General features: G+C 39.1%; 1 long non-coding RNA gene across 1 annotated transcript; it reads right to left on the reverse strand.

The window, feature by feature from the left end:
- Positions 1 to 4,255: 4,255 nt before the first annotated feature.
- Positions 4,256 to 7,276, reverse strand: LOC136779986 (uncharacterized). The gene is made up of 4 exons (XR_010823692.1): positions 7,160 to 7,276; positions 6,785 to 6,901; positions 4,449 to 4,720; positions 4,256 to 4,352 (listed from the first exon to the last, which is right to left on the reverse strand). It is a non-coding gene; the product is annotated as an uncharacterized lncRNA (long non-coding RNA).
- Between the last annotated feature and the right edge of the window lie 661 nt (positions 7,277 to 7,937).

Genomic DNA, 7,937 nt, shown 5'->3' on the forward strand with positions numbered 1-7,937 from the left:
GTGCTGGATTGACCAATAGAGTGACCCGCCTGTTTCTCACGGGAGACGCGAGATTTATGTATCCTTTCGACGAGCAGTATAGAGATCTCGATCGACTTTACAAAACTGGAGAATGGTGGAATTCCGAGAAGGTTAGAAAGGAAGATGCAGAGCACCATGCGTCAATGTTGCGCCAAAGATGCAAGAAAGAAAAATTGGAGAAGAGTGCGAGAAAGAAGCGATGGGACGAGGAAGATAGAGTAGCAGGTAGCAGAATTGGTTGTAATACAATTTGGTGCCATTCTCGCTATTCGACACGAGTTTCTCTTCTCTCTCCCTCTCTCTGTCTCTTTCACGAACCTATGTCACAATCCCCTCCCCCCTTCCATAACCGGCCGGCCTATACCCCCTCTCTTTCATTCCGCCTATGTATTTCTTCGCTCTCTCCCCCCTCCTCCTTCTTCTTCGCTGCTCATTGTGCGCCCCTCGCTTTATACACGATGCCCATTGACGAAACGACTTCCCGTCACGCCACTGACGTTCCTCTTTTTGTCCACTGCAAAGTCTCTCTTGTCGTACGTGTCCCAGGACGGGACTTTTAGTGCTCGAAAAACTTATACGCATTTCCCTCATCCTCATCTACCGACAAATACCGACGGCTCAATCACCGTAAAGTCACTCTGGAATTATCAATCAAACTCGTAGCTGTCAGTTACATTAAAATTTTCAGTACCGAAAAACGGATTTTCCTCACTCAGACCTGCAACACAGTTGCCTTTCATAATTCATTTAGCATCTCGTTAGTGCGTGTTACGTTGCATCTCTTCGGGTCTCGTGTTATCGTTTAGTAATAAAACTCGTCATATCCGGCTTGCCCTTTCAACCCCCTCGCATTTGGCATTCTTCCCATAGAGCTATATTAGGATTATGAGTCGAAACGTTAACGATCTTCGGATAACCTATAAAATTGTCTACGTAAGAATAAATGAAATTTCTATGATGAATATCGAGTGTCATTAAGATTCCTTACTTTTCTTTCTACTCCTTGGTACTATGTAAGAAAGAAGGTAGCCGAAAAAGTCTCGCGCAAAGTTTAGCACCTAGAAGACAGTTACGATCGACGTTTGAAATGCGGCCCGTTGCAAACCGCTAATTTCACAGTCGTTTAAACGACGATAATTCATAGAGATTTATAGCCTGAGTCTAGTCTAAGACCAAGACTCACCCCTTACTTTAAATCATTTTTGACGCCATTTTTCTTCGTTCGAGTGTCGTCGTGAACTATTTCTTCGGTAGATTTTCTTTGTTTTTGAAAAGACGCGTTAAAATCGAATAATAAGAGAGTTTTCTCAATGACTGTACGTTGGAAAGTGTGTTCGGAAGAGAATTGGATCGTCGCCGTTGGGAGGGCGGTGACATGTCCGCGGGGGTCCAAAGGGGGTGAAGGAGGTGAAGGGTGGCTGCTAGTCAAGTTCTCAGCGTGATGTCAAAATAACCGAATGTCAACAGTGTTGCAAAAAGGGGCCCTTCGTATAGAATCATCGCGTTGGGAGGGGGTCGCTAGAAATTCTTTCGTCAATTAACACGCAGCTGCGCGCACTCGATTCTCGCTGGAAAGCATTGGCCATTCGCATTTGGCCATTTCACAAGTTCAGAAGGCTTGACCGCTAACGCCCACTAACGGAATCTCGCCAATTCACCAGGCTCTAGAATTACTAGCTGGCACTGACCACTGGTTCGTTTTCCGGTTCCTTGTAATGTGTAATAACCTATAAGGGCCAATTTGCACGTGACGGAACCACGCGGTAGATCGTAGTACTTACTACTTTAATTGTCACAAAGTTATTGGCCCGCCATTTTTTATCACAGATTAAATTTTGTATTTATCCTGAAGCGTTAATTAAAAACATTTTAAAACATGTTTGGAAATCAGCTGTAGATGTAGATCAATTTAAGATAGATCGTTGGTACTGTGTTGGAAATCGATTCGATTGGTTTTAGCTATATACTTGGAGAAATGCGTCAAACCGTTGAAATGTACTGCACTGATTGCACATAACAGAAAAGAGGTTATGATCTCTCTTACATTTTTTTGTTATTTTAATTAATCTCTACATAAAAGGTCAATAACATTCTTTCGGATCTATCTTTATTTAATCTAGGGAGAGAGAGAGAAACAATTAACCCCTATAGAAAGTAAGTATAAACTGTTTAGAGGTTATATTATTGAAAAATAACCCGTCAATGGGCGCGCGGGGTGTCCAAAGCACACCGAGAATAGAAATTTATCGGTAACTTAGCAAAAAATTTGTGCAGTCACTCACAAGTATTAGCGTTTAATTAATAGAAATAACTTAAAGACTTGCAACTGCTATTATATACTAAAGGAAACGTCGCATATATGATATTTATTGAGAAATAAATCTGAATTCGTAAATAGTTTACGTCCTGTAACGAAAAATAAATTTGGTGTCCGTGGCACCTCACGCACCTATCTACCTAAAAAAAAACACATGCCTATTGGCGGTTTAATTGCATAATCACCGTTAGTAAGAAAATTATAAACATTTGACACTGTGTTGAAGTTATCTCTTGAAAACATTGAAATAGCAAAAAGTACAAGAATCATTTTAGCTTTTTTTATGTTTTAAGTATATTCGTAGTTTGTTAAAATTTTATGTTACAACCTGTGTAAATTTTCAGAGGCTTTACAAAGTTAATTCAAATGTAATCAAGCCAATTTTTCGCAGTATTTATCACGTCTAGTAATGTGATTTGCTCTCCTCGGAAAATTCCTCGTTTTTCTTCTTATACGATACATAAAACGTATACTATAAATGTTCCCGTTTGCCGGGGAATCCCCAGGGATTTCTCCAGGGACGCTCGAAGCAAGTGTTGGAATGATTTGGGCAATTCCAGCGAGTTTCACTACAGCTAAAATTTTTTATCTTTCCAGGGACACGTGGCAGAAGTCTTGGAATCGCCCGAGCAATTCCAGCGAAACAGAGCGACTAGGACAGAATTAAAATTAATCGTCTGGGTGGCACGCAGTGCAGAAGAAGAGCTGGGGCAGTGGAGTGAAAAGGAAATCAGAATAAATAAACAACGAGGAACATACGGGGGGCTTTATGATCGCAATTTTATTGCTCCCCGTTCGTAAAATCAGCTTTGACTCAGCAGTGTGCCGCTCTCGGCTCGAATTACAAACATTTCTTAGCTGTCTCCAGTCGATAAATAAGTCTTTCCTCTAGATCTCCGTTCAAAACAATTCGTCGTAAAATCAGACGTCCATTAATTAATCCTATTTTTTACGTAAACAACATTTTTAAATTCCTTAAGAAAAAACTTATGTTTCGAGCAGGTAAACCAAGTCTTTCTTGTACTTAATTATCCTTACAATTATCATGTAATTAATCAAATCTCTAAATTTAAAACTTGTTAATTAAATATTTTATATATTTCACACTGCATGCGTAACAAAAGTGACAAAAAGTTTTCTTATAAAATTTCTACTGCTCTATTGTTATAATTATTATTATCATCAAGTTTTTGGTCGTTTCAAAGATGATACCCGGACCGGGTGCGTTTTACGAGGTGTTTTTCCTGTATGACTGAGCAGTGTGCAGGGCGGTAGCCCAGCATTGAGAAGATGTACAAAACGTTAATATCCTGCGACGAGGAGTTAATGGACAGAGCGTGGAGCACGCAGGAAGAGAAAAGCGCAGTAAAATATATATATATATATATATACTATATTGGAGAGAGCAGACGTAACAAGGTTGTACAGGCTGCACCCTTTCGCAAAACGTGACGAGGACAAATCGTAGGCCCACCAAGCCCTTTTCAGCTTCAGCCCTTTGCCTCGCGCGGTACGCTTGATGGATGGTCCTACCAGGTGATGCACCCCAATATCAACGCCCCCGTTTCACGGCTAATCATTTTTTACATCATTACAAGCAGTTTATTAAAAATCCTCTACTGATACACTCGACTAAAGAAAATCTAGCATGGAAAATTACTCGACAAATTTTTCCTCCAAAGTTATGCACTTTTTAATCCTTTTTGTCCGGGAAATCTCGGAGGGGAAGGGGGTGTCAAGTTTGATAAAGAGTGAGACAGAACCACGCCAGACGGTCTGCGCGATAAACTGCAATTACACGCATCCCCTTTCATTCCCTAATTCTCGTTTTAATTTAAACCAGCTCGCCGTCTTTTATTTCCATTTCGACTCCCATTCTCTTGCCACACTTTTTGTACTATATGTAGTACCTCACCCTATTTGCATCCATCGTAATCAGCTGTTACGCCTCTCATAACAATTGTTCAATTTTTGCTTTCAGAAAATTGTCTATTAGTTCAAACGTTGGAGTAATCTAAGGAAAAGTGGAAAATTAGTTTTAAGTGGAAGAGCATTGACAATAATTGTAATATAATGAATGTTTGTTTCCAGAAAAAGGAGGGAAATTTACACGTGTGTGTATGTGTGAGGCTGGGTGTTGCAGGGTGAAAAATAAGGTTGGCACGTGTTTACCGGCGGAAGTAGAGAATACTATAAAGCGTTGGTTCTGGCTCCTCGTTGATCTGTGTTTGCTCAGCCTGACCCCGAGGAGACCTCGGCTCTCTCAAAGGTCCTTAAAGGTCCTCGAAGAATTACCAGATGCTTATTTTCAAAACGAAATCACGACATTGACGATTCATGACTCGCTTCTTTTTCGCTGCACTACTAAACTGCTACAGTTAACTGAAATAAGAAAATTATGTGTTAACTCATTGTAATTCCATTGAATCAGTGCGAACCTAAAAGGTATAATCTTATAATTCTCAATTTTCCATTGATTTAATTTCTAATTTTAAATAGTGTATATATATATGTATATATATATATATTCTACAGAATTAACACAGATTCCATTTTCCAATTATAAATCACTATATGAACGATCACAGTTTTAAAACGAAATCACGACTTTGACGATTCACCGTTTGGTTCTTCACTGCACTACTAAATTGATACAGTTAACTGCAATAAGAAAAGTATTTGTTGACTCATTATAACTCTATTGAAGCAGTGAAACTAAAAAATACAACTTTATCAATCTTAGCTTCCATTGATTTAATTTCTAATTTTTAACACTTGGTATGCGGGCAACGTATTTTTTCGTTTTTTGCAGTCTGTCACTGGAGCGTGGGTCACGTAAAAATACGTAGTTGCAGTATATATTTAAGTGTGAAATAAAAGAAGTTTCGTTCATGAAAACGAAGTAGTTTTCAATTTACTGCGATTTTTCTGAATATCCAAACCTTCCGCGCGATTCACGAAAAAAACGCCCGCTGCACGCATAATTTGGCGGGGAAGTATACCCGAATGCCAAGTGTTAATAATGTATATATATTCACACAATTAACAGATTCCATTTTTCAATTATAAATCACTATTTGAACGACCCACGAAGGTCAGTGCTTTATCGTCGTGGCAGATTAGACGCGATGGAAGTGGAAAATCAGGACGATCACGGTTGAGCGTGTAGGTAGACGGTGATCGATATCGAATTATACGGCGTCTTGGATCGAGGATGAAAAATGATATGCAAAAACACTGCTGCGATCGGTTACAGCGACACGCTTCGCCAAGTTTTTCGTTGAGCTGCGGTTTTCCGATCGACGCTAAGGTAAGGAAAGAAACGCAGAATATAAAAGTAAAGCCGCGATAAAAAGAAGAATAAGAAGAAGAAGCGAAAGTAGACGCGGTGCAGGAGGGAATGAAGGAAGTAAAAAAGGACGAAAAAGAAGCTTCCTTTGTGCGGTTCTACACGGTCCTCGTAACTTGCACGAAGAGACTCTCCTGCTGCAGTTTTCACTGAATGAAACTCACCAGCACTAAATTAAGAAAAAAAAAAAACGAGCTGTTCAATGTGAATATTAACATTCATTCTTGTTACAGTTTTCATTGTAAAAGAGATCCATCATACGTACCGCGAATTGTTTGAGTGTTTTGAAAAATATTGTCTTTCTGGTTCCAAATTTCATTGTATAAGAAATTTAAGATGCGGTTCTACACGGTGCTTGTAACTTACACGAAGAGACTCTCCTGCTTTTTTTTCACCAAATGAAAAAAAAACACTGAATTAAGAAAAAAAAAACAAACGAGATCTTCACTGCGAATATTAACACTCATTCTTGTTACAGTTTTCATTTTATTAGAGATCCATCATACGTACTGTGAGTTGTTTGAGTGTTTGAAAAATATCTAGAGTCTTTCTAGTTCCATTTTCTTTGAATAAACAATTTTAAAACTGCGATTTTTACCAGTTAAGGAAAAATGGATCTCGATCTGAGAATAAAATTACTAAAAGTGAAAGAAGAAAAAATGTGAGAGAAATTCGGTTTCTATAGGATCAAAATCATGGTATTTAAATTACGCAAAGATTGCTTGATTAGCAACTTATTTGATTTGTTTGTTTCAGGAAAAGAATCATCGTTAACGTCGGAGACGTTTCTTCCTGGCGAGTTTACGCGCAAAGTAGAGCGCGTGCACGCTTGCCAGCTGGATATTTCCAGTTGTTTGTCCGGTTGTTCTGGGCAGTTCCTCGAGTGGCAGGCAAGCAGGCAAGCATGCCACTGGAGAACGCGAGGCCCATCTGGCATCGTTCGCGTGATCTCCTGCACGAATTATCCTGACAGTCGCGATGACTCCTTTCAAGGCCACTGCAATCTTTTCTTATTCTCGTAAAATCACTCAAAGAGAAAAAAACCCGATTATTCTCCTTGGAAATCTCAAAATTTACAAGTGATCAATGGCACGTACCGTTCTGCCCAGGCAAATTTTCTTCAAAGGAATTGTAGAGTGAAGAAACAAATTGGTGGAGATCAACGTACTTATTTTTGAAACTGGATCGAGAACTTCTTATTTCTGTAGTATCATCTAAAAAGAGAAGAAGTATCAGAGAGCAGTATGTGTATATAGTGATAAATGACACGTGCACCTGAATATTTTTTTTAGCTAGTAAACATTTTTATTGTAACAATGGATAGATATATTGATATAATTAACAGTTCATTTTAATAATGAAATTTCTCATGATTCGTTATATCCATAAATTTATTCGTTACTGCAGAAAAATGTTTACTGACTGAAAACAATTTTTTGAGTGCACAGTTTCACAAATTAACATTTACAAACCATCCACAAGCAGATTCGGACTGTGTAACTCACTTTAATAAGCAAGATGGATGAATGGAACGAAGACCATCGATATTTTTTACAGCATAGAGTACGACGGTCCCTGTACATTATAAAAATAGCATTGTGATCGTTGCTTGATTCGCGAAGAGACACAAAGCAAGGGACAAAATTCAAGGGTCGAGGAGGGTTGAAAATGGAAAGAACCGGCTGGCAGCCAATTCCGCGTTGCACCATTGTGCACGGGGGTTGGGGAGGATCTTCCCTTCAGAGTTTTCATCCCCTGGTCCCTCGGCGGGACCAGCCAGGGGCTCCTGAAGGAAGATTCAAAATCATTGGCTCGTAATAAAATTGCTGCTGCTGAATCCCTGCCTCCCTATTGGCTAATTATCCTCCGGAGGGTGAGTCCGTGACGTCACTGGGCGGTCTTGCAGGCCGATTGGCGGAACCAAGGAGGGCGAAACAACCCCCTTTAACGAGGAACCAGCCCCAGCCATCTAGGATCGATAACATCTCCACGAGTTTCCTGCTTTTTTTCTTTAGTTTTTCCTTTTTTCTCTTGATTGAAGAGTTCATCATCTTTCTTTCTCATCAAACGTTTTTCAGTTGTAAGTTTTACAAAATTTATTCATATTTCTTTCCTTGAACTCCTATTTAACACTTCTAATTTTTATTTTGTCCAAGTTTCTTAATCGTTTCTTTTATTTTGGTTTTAGATCTTCGAAAATACCTTGAGTCATACACGTAAGAAAATCTTGGTTTTTTTCTCTTTCTTTAT

The sequence above is a fragment of the Prorops nasuta genome, unplaced genomic scaffold (assembly GCF_024137725.1).
Source record: "Prorops nasuta isolate Cenicafe-Biocafe unplaced genomic scaffold, Cenicafe_Pnas_1.2 PNAS00018, whole genome shotgun sequence".
Taxonomy (NCBI): Eukaryota; Metazoa; Arthropoda; class Insecta; order Hymenoptera; family Bethylidae; genus Prorops; species Prorops nasuta.